We start from the raw sequence: 13,778 nt of genomic DNA on the forward strand, positions 1-13,778 counted from the left end.
CATGGCATCAGTCACGCTTGTGGGAAGAAGGAAGCTGTGAGCGCAAGAAGGGAAAGAGGGAGCTTGTAAAAGAGTCCCAGGTGGCTTACACAGTTGCGCATCGGAGATAAACCGAGGACTTGACTGCTGTACGGCGGAATTTCCATACAGCCGGAATACTCAACGCCAATTTGCCGCGAGGAGCAGCAGGAGGTTTTCTCTTTCAGCTTAAACCGATCCATCCTGTTGTTCAATAATTCAAATTTATATTTACTTTTAAATTGGACATGGTTCACAAAACAGCAACTAGGTGAGTTTTGCAGAAAACAGAATATGAAGCAAATTTTCAAATACTGGATACACTGTATCCATTGATTTTATAAATTAACAATTTGTTCACGTGTGAGGGCGCTTTGTTACAAATTAAAGCTTCCTGTCACATTTTTCCCCCAATTATCGTTAGCTAACGCTCAAATACGAATTTCTACGGTGCACTGACAGTGCTAAACACACTAACCCTGCTTGCCTCATAAACAATAAGCGATTCAACGTGCCTTGTTCCCACTGACACTTTAATAGTGTGATAAATTCAGTTAGGAAGATGTGGTTTTTAAAAAAAAAAAAAAAAAAAACAGCCCGAGGATATTTACAGCGCGCCGCAGCGACGCGACTTATTATTATGTATTGCAGATAGATCTAGTGGAAAACAACAACAAACATGCCGTAGCCTTTTTAAAATGTGAGGCTGAATTAACAGCGGTGCACTTTGTTGTGCTCAGATTGTGAGGCCTGCATAAAAAAAAAATAAAAAAACTCCCTCTTAATTAATAATCCTTGATGGGGCTTCTGGTGGCAACCTAAAGGCTCATTAGCAGACGCTAACTAGTCCCTGGTAGCAGGAGATGTTGCTCTCTGATAAAGAATAGACTAATTGGCTTATTACATTCACAGGCAAAGCTCACCAGCGACCCGCACGCTGACCTCGTTTAAGGAGGTCACTGTTTAGAATACGTGTTGGCAAACTGAGGTCACGCTGTGGGAATATTCTCGCATAATGCCCGGGCCCGATTCGAATAGGATGTCGTGGGCAAAAACAAAAGATGTTGTGAGCTAAATAAAGGAGAGTGATGAAGAAAAAAATGACAGTGAGGTGTGGCTGACCCGAAAGAAAGTCTTTGACGGGGGCCCACGTGGCGGGTAGCAGAGGTGCAGGATGGTGACACCAGAACTGAGGGCTGTGTCATCCATCACCGTGGCAACCCAGGCTGTCAGCGCCGCAAGCTAGGGGGCTGTGGCGGCGGTGCCGGGGCAGATGGGAAGGGAGGACGAGACCCAGTACCTCCTTCAGCGCCAGTCTGAGGTGGGATGGAGGCCAGGATGAGCACACCACACACACACACACGGTAAAATAGAGGCTAAAATGTGTGTTGACCTTCGACCTTCACTGTCTCTGTGTCCACTCCGCAGACAAAACTGTCTGGAGGAAGAAGTGCAGCACATCCATCATCGCAACCCTCACGACTCTGCCGACAACCAAAGTCTGGCTCCAGTGCATGTGTGGAAAAGAGAGAGAGCGAGAGAGAGAAAAAGAGAGAGTGTGAGTGACTTTCTCAATATTTCAAACGTTCCAAAAAAATGACCACAGAGGCTTGCTAGTGAATTAAATATATCATCAAGTACTGTAAGAGCAAATAAGCAAGGGGTAGCATCCTGTTCAATTAAATTATATCTGTGATTCAACAGTTCATAAAAAGCTGTTGCGGTTAAACCCAAGTCCCTCAGGTGCAACCATTTTTTTTCTTTCTTCTCCCGAGTAATTACTTTTTGTTTAACTCCAAATAAACAACACGGCGCAGCATTCAATTACTCCCGTGTCAGATGTGCTTGCGTCACACAAACGGGAACGTAACACTTCATTTCATTTAAACGCGCTAAGTCAGTCGCTGTTAGATTGCAAGGGGGAGATTAAAATGTAACTCAGTTTGTAGTCTGCGTGGGAAAAGGCAATCATCCCAGCGGAGAGCAACGCTGTGATATCACAAATTTCTTATAATCAAGTATTTTGCATTGGACCCACTGAAGAACAATTTACCCCAAAAAGTTACTGCATTTACTTAATTAACTTAAATGTATTTGGTGCCTTTTTTTTTGCAACCCTTGCAGAACACTTAGTAGTAAAAAAAAAAAAAAATGGAATTGGGAAGTTAAACATTGTGCAAAAGTAGGTGGCAAGCCCTGTGGAGAGCCTCCCAGCAACATCTAATGATAGACTCATCAGCTCTTCTGCAACACTGCTAGTTCCAGCACATTTTAAACTGCGAGCAGCGACACTCTTTTTTTTTTTTTTTTTTTGCATACAAATATGCAAATATGTTTTGAAGTCCCTGTGACACACTTTGAAATGCAGGGACTGTTCAATTCCACCATTTAGCACACTTGAGATATTTGGCCAGAACATATTGGAGAACATGTTGCCAACAGACACAGAGAAATACTTGACAGTCCATTAAAGCTCTTCACAAATTCAACAGGCTCCATTAGTGCAAAACCAGGCTCAAGGCGGTTCATGTTTTTGTCTTTCTGGAAATTTCTCAAGGAGGCCAAGCGACACATTACGGATTGGTAGGCCACTAAATACAACAGCTAGGGGTGAGCAATTTTATTCCCTAAAGGGCTACAAGAAAATCTGGAATGATGTTTCAGGACCACGCTACATAGTATATATATATATTTTTTGCAATGACTATTTGAATCCACACTTAATAAAAATTGCATGCAAGGCAAACAGAGTATGGGACAAAGGACATAATGAGTTTGATTGATTGGTCCTCTTTGCTAATTGCATACAAAATGAAAACCATCTCCGGCTATTCCTGGGAGTGATTATAACACTTTGTGGGGCTAGGTGCTGGCTGAAGCATGAAAAGCTGTGAAGAAAGTCTGCTTTTATTGCGACATTAGTATGTGGCTCGCATCCTGCTGATACGCTGCTAATTAGCCTCAAGCTCACGACGGGCACGGTTCCAATTAGTGGTCGATGTGCCCTTTTCAGTGCACAACAGTCATTCCCGTGTGTGTGTGTGCGTGTGTGTGTGTGCAGTGACAAGCGGCCAGTTCCGGAATGTCAGCAGAGAGGTGATTTTTTTTTTTTTTTCCAGGGCTGCAAAGAAACAAGAGTGTCTGACGAGCCGATTTAAAATGAAGAATTTGGTATACAGAATTTTTTCCCCCCAGAATATATTAGAAATACACTGTAATCTATCAGTTATCATTTTCTCTTTGCAAAAAGTTGGATTTGACAGAAATATATCAAACCCTTGATTGCCTCATGGTGTTAGCTTGGGACTCATAACCAAATGCTAATTATAGCATCGCCTTGCACTGTTAATAAATTAAGTACAGAATCCCAATTGCAATCGATCTCAAGAGGAAAGTTTGTTTTAAAAGAAAGAAACACCATTGTGACACATAACCTCAGAGATTTCCTTAGCTTTGCTTTTGCTCCTCTTCTTCTTTATTCTCGTCAGTGGTAGGTCAGCTCATTTGTCTTGAGGCCTTCTCAGATGTCAGAGCAGAGCGTGGCTCAATCGATCAGGGAGACCAACTGCCCTTTATATGTGTGTTGCGTGTGTCTTTGTGTGTGAATTTTTTAGCAAATAGCTGAGGCTAGGTACTACAAAAAGTGATATCAAGCAACTTTTTTTGTGTGAAGACTTTTCGGAGGACATTTGAGACCATCTGTTTGTGCCGTTTGGCAAGAGCACCGAGTAAAGACGCAGATTGCGAGGTTAGCATCTCACGCTAGTCATTATCTGCCTTGGGTAAATTACATTACTGATAGATTTTATACTTTTGTTTGACAACCCAATCCACGGACACAGCCGTAAGCGAAATGGATGTTTCGCATGACGGGTCATGTTCGAACGTGGCCGCCGACTGTCATGTGAACAACTCCCTGGCAACTCTTGCGCTGATTGCCTCTCATTGTGTCGATTTGAAGCCCATCCAGCAGCAGATGCACAGGAGGGGGAAAAGGGGGGAAAAAAAAAAAACTTCCTTGAAATAACTGATTTGGGTGATTGTGGCGCCTTGGCAAAAGGTATGCAGCCACTGAGTGCTTTCCAGATTAGAAATGTGGCAGGTGATGAGGCGGCAGGCAGCTCTTTCGCCCATCAAATCAGCCTGAGAGCTGCACAAAAATCAGGCGATGTGTGCGAGCCCCGCGGTGCAAATCACCACTGAAAATGAGAGCGGCTGACAAAGCGCCCGCTGGATCGTCAACAATAATAACATGAGAGAGCGAAAGAAAGGCTGTAAAAGAAGAACAGAAACTATAAAACATTTTTCCGTGTATTACTAAACACAGTTCAATGTTTTTGCTAAGACACCTAAAAAGGCAGCCTGGCCAATCACAGGACAGAAGAACAATCTGATATCGTACTGGTTTTAGTACATAATGAATAATAATAAAATAAAAATCCAAGGCCTTAAAGTTACTTATAGCCTGTCGAAGTTTCCTGCCAAACTAAACATAAAAACAAAAAAAGAAAACAGAACATAGAGAATAAAAAAAAAAATCCAAACTATCATGTGTAGTTTCACCTTTGACCACTAGACGGCAGCCCACCTATATTTAATTTGTGATGAAGCAATTCATTTTCTATAATTAGGTGGATTTATATCCTTAAAGTATTTGTAGGATTTTTTTTAATTGTTCCTGCTCTCTGTTAATATTACACTGTATGTGTTTAAATGTGTGTGAATTATTTCAAAAGCTTGTTTGATGACCTTAAGAACATAAGTTCCATTAATAATCATATAAAAACATGCCAATGGGGCATTTCTGTATCGCTGATTTCACTTATGGATATGTAAGCCCTAGCATAGCAACAGTAACTAAGAAGGCAGAGTTTTAATGAAAGGCCAATTAAAGCAAATGCCTGCTGCCCTCAAATTGTCCGACGTGGTTTCTGTTTGCTTTTTATTTCAACTTCAGCGTGATGACAACAAAGGCACACTTCTGCCAATCATGGTCACGCTCACTCACACTTAAGTGGCAATAAGATGTTAAAGCTTTTCAGGTGAACATTATTTTGCCGTCTGTTATTGTTAAGGACATAAAGGGGCAGTGGGCGAAAAAAAAAAAAAATCTATTCGGAATGTTTAACCTTTCCAAACGCCTGCCTGGCTCTCTGGAGCGGATCGTACCTCCACTCTAGCTTCTGTTTATTCCCGTCTTGTTCTCGTGACTGTTTTGGGGGGAGAGAGAAATGTATTTTTTTTTCTTTGACAGGAACCCCATAACAGCTGTCAGAGACATTTCGGCAGCAAAAAAAAAAATGCAACGTCGTCTGGAGTTGAGGTTGAATAAAAAACTAAATACATTTTGTTTTCACTCGCTGACTCGGGTAAAGACGAGGCATAAAACAGGAAGTTGTGACAGAACTGGGCTGATTGAAGGTTTGGGGGAAAAAGCATTTCTTGGAAAGCTCCCAAATAGTCTTTTCAAAGATGCACATTTAACAAGGGATTTGAAAATACATTTAAACTTTTAACCTGGGCTTAGTCTTGTCTGATTGCTGCGACGCTTTCTCACACTGTCATACCATATGGTGAAATTTACTGACATCCTAAAATAGTCTTGACAAAATGTCGTTGAGAGATGACGGATGGGTGGCAAAATTTATTCTGGAAAATTTTCAGTGAACTTGGAAGTCAACCAAGGTCCCTCAATTATGTTCTACTTTTGCTGTGAGGTTTCTTCATCAGACTTGATATGACGATTAAAGCTAAAGTTTGTTTCTTTTTGGCAAGTTAAGACTTTTGAGGCCCATTACAGGAAGTTGACGCGAGCGGGTGTATCATCAATGACAATTGAAAAAGCAGAAGTGGAAGATGAAACAACGCGAGGAGACGTGGTGGCACAGCAGGGCACAATGAGATGAAGAGGAGGCAAAGAAATCAAAAGTCGGCTTGGTTCTATTATATATGAGAAAATAACATGGTGGCACATAACTGGATTTTGACGGAAGCGTATTTCTCTCAAATGGTACAGAAGACCCTGTTGCCGTGCAGTTCATCGCTGTACGGTAGTCACAAAAAATACGCTAGTGCTTTGAGATACTAAAAAATATATTACCAACAGTTAATTCTGTTGATTTTGTAGTTTGTCTGCCATGTCAATCCTCCTAACCCAATGTAATGTTTAAAACGCCAGGGTACGTCCTGGTGGTATTAGCATGAGTAGCTTCCTGAGTTGAAATGATGATAAAAGCTTCTAGTTTGAGGCTTTGCTGCTGGAATACCCCATAAGGCTGAGTTTTTCAAATCTAAAAGAACCTGTGGAGGGTCAAAAAATAAATAAAAAGTAATAGAAAGACGATCACACACTGAGGTTGGTTAGCATAATTTAGACAAAAAATTGCTAGCCTGCTAGCTAATGATAGTGCCACAATGGTCTTTCTATTTCACTATCAAAAAGAACATGTCAGGGACATTTATCTGAGCATCAGAACTCCATTAGTAACAAATACCTCGATGATTATGTTTATTTTGTCTGAATTTCTATCTATTTTGGCATCAATGTAGATCTTGAATTGTACAGCCGGCGTTCTAAGGCGGCCAAAATCATCCCGTTTTCACAACTGCTCCATCTGCCCACAACTGGATTCTGATCAAGTGTCAAAATCCATATTTAATGACATAAATCTGCAAAAAGGCAGCGAGTTGGCAATAGTGTCCCGGGTCAGGTGCAGCGGGTGACCGGCAGATGGAGTCGGACCGTACCAACCTGCTGACCAGCTGCTCCTCCGCAGCGGGGAGGCCTCTCGATCCCACCGCCGGTCCGCTAATCCCTCTTCTGCCATTTTGGGCGACCTCGTCCATCGCTCTTCGCTGTGACCAGGAATGTCTCGGAAAAGGAAGCGGGTTGGATAGCAGAAGGTTGGCGCTTCAATCGTAGGCAGGAGTTGGCAATGTGATTTGTGACAGCGTGATACTCCCTAACACGATTTCCAGTCCGCAAGCCTCCTGCTGCGTCAACACTAAGCTCCTGCTGCCACCGATACGGCATCTTGATATTTCCCGATTTACCATTGCTCCACGTACACCAACTCGGTCACCGCTTTTTCACGCATAACACCTGCCTTCATGCCGCTGTGTTATTTTGCTCGCCTTAATACGCTTGTCCAGCCTCCCGCCGAGGCCTCAAATTGCAATCTACTCCACGGAGATGGCGCGTCAAATAAAAGTACAAAAGAAGAAATGAAAGAAAAGAGAAATGAGTGAAAAATAATCTCGCTTTATAGATTTTTTTGTAACAAAATAGGTTGCGAGGTAATGACAAGCTAATGTTGCTCATGGTAAATTGATCAAACTTTGCTCCAGCTAAACAAAAACGATATTTTACAGCAGACTTGCACTTTGTCACCCTTGTCATACTAAAAGTGCTGAAACAGCATTACTTTTGTATTTGTTTCAAACAAATCTCACAATGGAAATTAGCGATTACGTTTTAGCTAAATATAATGGCGCCATGTCAGTGCTCATTAATAGCAAAGGGTGGCAACTATTTAGCCTCTGGTTAATCGTGTCTCCGAGCAAGCTTGAATGCAATCGGAGGCCGCGCACCGCCTGACTGACCGGTTGGGTTTAATCGGCCATGAATGACGAGCGTGAGGCCCTCAAGACTGGCACATGCTAATTTAGGACCACACTAATGCACGCACGCAAGCAGCAAAAAAATAAATAATCCAGTTGTTAGCAAATGGGAGACGGACTGTGAATTATTAGCACAACTGTCGTTTAACATACGAAAAATCTATTTTGATCGAGAATAGCTTAAACTTGGCTAAACTTTGGTGCACCCGTACAACAGGACATTTTAAAATAGTTAAAAAATGACATTTAATATATTTTTGACGCTGCCAAATCTGCAACTGAGCCCAGGTTGACCACTTGAAAAGATGCTCATTTTTCCATATTTACGAGTTGTGAGTGGACGGCCGGTTTTGCTCCTCATTAGAGCCTTGCATGCGTCAGAATGTTAACATCATAAACACGTTGATTTTTTTTTTTTTTTAATAATATTGCTTGAAAAGCTTACACGCAACCTTTCGTTTAATGACTCCTAAAAGTGGACATGATTTCAACTCTCCTGCTGGATTTATATTGCACTTCCAATTTAGTGCCTATATAGTTATCTTTATTTATAATAGATTTATTTTACCATTTACCCAACATCATGTTAAATATAATAACCCTCGGGGCATCGTTCGATTTTACTGCCTTTCAGCTTGTTTGTGGCCATTTCTGGTCAAGGACAGACATGATGTGTAATTTTTTTTAGCATTAAACTGATATTTTTTGCATCTTTCACCTCATGAACTCAAATCACTTTTTGTCATTAATATAAAAGTTGCTTGAATATTTTTCACTTGATTTTGACCTGAGAAGAGAAACAGTGAATATATGTAAGTTCTTTTTCAATTTTGCAAGAACTCCAACTGACTTGGTGTGAGTCCCACTCACCTTAAACAAGAGCAACAACAACTCTTACAAGTCATTTGGAGGAGTTCACATCGCCATTGCACTCTTCACCTTCAAGCTGGAGAGCCTTTGAAATGAGAGGCTACTCAACCATGAACGCTCGGGCACCTCCAACCCATCAACGAGTCCATTTTAATTCTCAACACAGGTGAACACAGAGGCACTTCTATTAAAATTGGAAATGGCACGGTGGGGGGGAGAAAACAAAATCACGTCGAGCCGCCAGCTCAATGTCAGGGACGTTTGGTGAACCGTTACCGGGGTTGTCAGATGAAGGGCAAACCTCACAGGTAGAAGAAAATAAGCTAAAGCAATGTAATTTTCCAAATTTTGCTAAAAATGCAAAAGGTCAGTCGTCGCGCCGCACAATGAATGCGCCACCGTTGGTGATTGCTTTACATTCGTTCATTAAAAACCTAACATGCTTCAAGGGGCAAAGTGAAGATTAAGAACCATTTTTTCCAGCCGCCGTCTGCTCGCCGCTTCTATTTTTTACGCTCCAGGCGCACACCATTCTGTTTCATTATTTAGTTTCTAATTAAAGCACCTGTAGTTATGCCTGGACTGGCTTCACTGTCCACTGGACGTGGCGGCACTCAGCTTATCTGTCCTTGTTCGAAACTTCCTGTGGAACATTCTCTGCTAAAATTGTCCATTTTTTTGTATACTGTTAAAATTAATATTTAAGACAAAAAATCAGCTAGCCGACACAAACTAAACATGAATAAGGGGGCAAGCATCTCCCCACTAAAAGACGTATCTCGAGATATGGGGTGGGATTCGATTCAGAGACGATTCAACTCGATTCAATTTAGTGGGGTTATGATTCAATTATATCAAAACCGATTCAAATCGTTTTATGTTACACCGCTAATATATACAGGGAGATACATTTCGATTTGATGATAAAGCACAAAAAAGCCAGTTTGGATTTTATCCTGAAGAGAAGAGCCACTCAGGGTCCAAACAAATGAAAATCTCAGAGACAATTGGCTTATCGGCATTTGTTTGTTGCAAGCAACTGGTCAGTGGGCACGGTTCCACAGAAAACACGACAGACGCACGGATCAATGGATCATGTTTGGATCGTGCCGAGTGTTAAATGCTGACAATGTATCCATCGATTTGGTGCTTTCTGTAGCCATTGATGAGTTGAGCAATAGGAAGAGTAGCAGTAACCTTTAGATCGGGGATGGCGAACTTTATTCCTGTCAATTTTTATAAAGTCAACCGAGTACCACAAAAAATAAATGCAAAAAATGTTTTTGAATTTGAGTTTTGGGGCTTATTAAAGGTTACTCCGAGATTTCCCAGTTGAAAGAGGCTACATGCCAATAAAGGAGACGGCCATTTTGAGAATGGCTTCCTTGTTATTCTTAGACCAACAAAATCACTTTTAGAAGGTTCAGAAACTCACCAAATGAATTATCTTTGTTAAAATGTACATTTAGGTAAATTTAGGAAACCGACAATTATTAGCCATGCCTAACACACAGATGTACCAAAAATTCTCATGGAGCCATGCTAAAAAGACACATACTGTAAATTCTCCAATTTTGGTTTCAAGCAGCCATTTTATGGTCGATTGGGCCATTTCCTGAAGAGGAACTTGCCCTTGAGATTAGTCCATTTGCTAGCAAACTTGAACAACATTTACGAGACAGATGAGTAATTCGCCACAGCAAAAAATTTTGAGTATTCAGCATTGCATGTGAGCCGAGCATGGCAGCAAAATTTGACGACTAGTCATAAAACTCACTTCCACAAGGTCAGGGTTGGACCAAATGTCTTGTGTGTGATGAAGGTTCTGATAAGATTCACAGGCTGCCGCTACTTGCCGTAACTCCTTATTAAAGGACGACGCTTGGTATGAGGCCTGGCATAGCCGATGAATATTTATATACAATGTAAGATTTGTCTGCGGATTATTATGCGTATGGTTTAATGATATCAGTGGACAAATGATGCCCCAAAGAAATCGTAGCTACAGGCATATGCAAATATGCCAACATAAGAGCCATGGTAGCAATAAGAAAAAATGAAAATCAGAGTGTGTCTGTAGATGACAAGTGATTGCTAAAATATTTAAGTAGCACGTGTTGAGAAAAACTGAATAACAATAAACAAGATTATAATGGACCGTGATGACGATACAAACAATCTGCTGATCCGACGAAACGGATGACTTGCGTTTCCGTCGTGCCTTCCTGGCATTTAATGTGCTGTCGCATCACCTTCCGCTAATGAACTTAAAGCGAGACCGCCAGGGACGTGACCAAACTTGATAGCCAGCTCGGAACGAGCGCAACCGCAAAGGGGGTGGAAAGGTCACGCGTTGTCCAAGATGCTCGCTAATGATGCTGCTAACTGCCTAAATAAAAAGAGGGAGGGGGGGCTGACGCCGAGAGTGAAACGAAAACAAAACAGAGAATTTGCTGTAGCCTCCAACTGACTCTCGCCTCTAATTTTCACTTCCAATTTCATTGTATTTTCTTGCAAAGGGGATGAACACACCGTTTTGTAATTGACAGAGACTCTCCACACTTGGCTTTTTATGAAATGTACAGTAATATTGCAACACACACTACATACTGTATTAGTATGGCTGAATTTTTACTGAGTGTTGATATCCGAAAAAATCGCAAAACTGATCTTTCCTAGGAACATAATCCCATCAATGGCCTTCTGTGATTTGGGAGCGTTTGTTTGTGTCGCCCTGGCAAATCGTCTTCCTGTCGGAGCCCCCTGATGATTTTCTTCCTCCGTGCATTCATTAACCCGCAACCACTTCCTCCGTCTGCGCACCCCTCTGACCTCCTTCTATTCTTCCTCTTGGCTTCCGTTCGGTTTGGCTGGTGTGAAACAGGAAGCGAGGCGTCGCGGGATGCCAGTATACACACACACACACGGGAAATGGGCGCCTGCAGGGATCTGTATGGCCTCTCAGATGCTCACAAAAGGGACGTGGACCCTTGAAAAACAATGGTCCTCTATATTCAAACATGCTCAGATGTGCCAAAAGTGGCCACCTGACCAATAAAAACACATACTGTCACTGTCCTGTATGAGACAGGGTCGGCGGCCCCCCAAAAAATTCTTATTTCAGCAAGAACAAAACTATGTCACAGAGATTTTAAAATATGGGGGAAAAAAATATATAATATGTCTCCTTAAAATATGCTAATCAAATTTTCCGAGACGCTGCGGTGGCACACAAAGCGCATCTCAATTTGCACGGCGTTTAAAATGTCAAGTTGTTTGTTCATTTTCAAAGCCAAGCCAACCATTTGCTTAATTCGCCGCATGCTCTTTTGGTCACGTCGCAGCCGGCAGCTGACAATGACGTTTAATGCCAGCTGCAAACGTGAGGCAGATCTCTTTTTTTATCCATTTGTGTCAACCTCTACACGATTTCTATGTGTGTGTGATGTATTTGATGTTTTGCCAGGATTTGTCAGGTCCAAAAAGCAGCCGTGTGAGGATTGATAGGGGTTATCGTTTGAGAACACATCATTCATCAAGACTTGACAAATCCATATCTGACAAAAAAAAACATCACCATCGTCACAAAAGGGTCACGTCGACCCTGCACGTGTGCGTGTTTCAATCCTGATGAAATCGGAGGCACGTTTGTGTGTGTGTGCAGTCAGGCTGGCGGTGTGGTCGGGTCTCCATTTGGACGGCGAGGCGGATTGACAGCGGCGGATTGGACAATATTTATCTACAACTCCACTGAGGAAAATAGTTTGTCCCCGGTGACATTTTCATCGATTGCAACATGTATCCCGCAACAACTGAAAAATGTCTAATCTCATGACTTGCGTTCTCCGTCTGGGTCAGGATGTCTGCTGAACAGGATATTCTCACTTTCACACATGGATCCATTTTTCCATATCTGATTAAGTCCCTGATAAATTTCTTTTTTCAGGACGATACGTAATTAGCAACATTTTCATTTGACCATCATAAATACATCAAAAATAATTTAAGTAAAGCCTCAAAAAAAAAAAAAAGTGGCTAAAAAATGTCAATCTGGGGTTAAGCCCCGCCCACCCCGTCGACACATCTGTTAGTCAATGCCCCCCCCATGAGGAAAATGTCTCCCTGGACTCGAAGGTAAATGCCAAACAGATGTGGCCGCGGTCATGAGAGCACAAAATTTTAATCGTTTCAAATAGCAATTGTGTTTGCCAAAAGGATCTTTGGTGACTTATCGAGAAGTGTCTTACGTAATGGGAGTGGATATTTTAAATCATTATATATGTCAGACTTTGGTATCGCTATCAGCTTTTTTTTTTTTTGGGTGGGGGGCTACCAGGGGGGTTCCCAGCAGCGGCGCCGCAGGCCCATCTGTTCTCCATTGGCGCGCTGACCCACTCTGCAGCTGCCCTGTCACAACATTGTTATTTAAAGATACAGCGCGACCTGCCATTTGCAAAGCAGTCGCCCGAGGAGCTTGATGAAGATGGCGGCCTTGCCACGGCAATTGTAATGAATCTACGCTTATCGCCATTACTTACTGTAAGTCCGCATTGATCTGCTGGACTCCCTGGGAGACAAAGATGTGGGAGGCCAGCGGGATTGAGGATTTGTATTCATTTTGTGCGTGTTGAAACTCAGTGGGTGGTGGTCAAGTTCAGGAAGTCCTGCTAAACTTGATCAGAAGCGCTGACCTATATTTGCATTTCTTCAGGTTGTACTGTGAGCCTTTTTTCATTTATTTATTTATTTATGAGTCAGATTTGGGCTTTTATGTGCTATATTCCACGATATTACCAATGTAAATGTTGATTTTATCATTTAAGTGCGGGGGATTATTCATAGATTTCCGTCTCTAAACTGTCCTTCACATCTCAGTGGAGATATTTTGGCTCAGTAAAAAATTGAAATCGCAAAGTAAATCCTTTGATGCTTGGCTGAAATCAAGTCTTTTGAGGTCAGAAACGACGACAATTTCGAAGCATATTATTCTGGAAGATTTTTTCGTCCTACTCTAAATTGCAGATCTTTTGAAGCGCTCTAACTTCCAGGCAGCTTTGTACAAAGTCTCCGGAATGTGATGTCATGGCCTCATTTGACTTCAACGCTACACTCAGTTCGTCTGTGGATGAATCCCCACGAAAATATCCTCATTCAGGGAAAGAAAAAAAAAAACGGGCAGGGAGTAAAAACGAGCAGCGAGACGGTTTCTCCGCCCTGTAACAAATGATTGCATTTTATTGTCTTTCTCCCGCCGTTTCCTTTCTTGCCTC

This window comes from Syngnathus floridae, chromosome 16, assembly GCF_059516105.1.
Source record: "Syngnathus floridae isolate MCC-2025c chromosome 16, RoL_Sflo_1.0, whole genome shotgun sequence".
NCBI classification, from domain to species: domain Eukaryota; kingdom Metazoa; phylum Chordata; class Actinopteri; order Syngnathiformes; family Syngnathidae; genus Syngnathus; species Syngnathus floridae.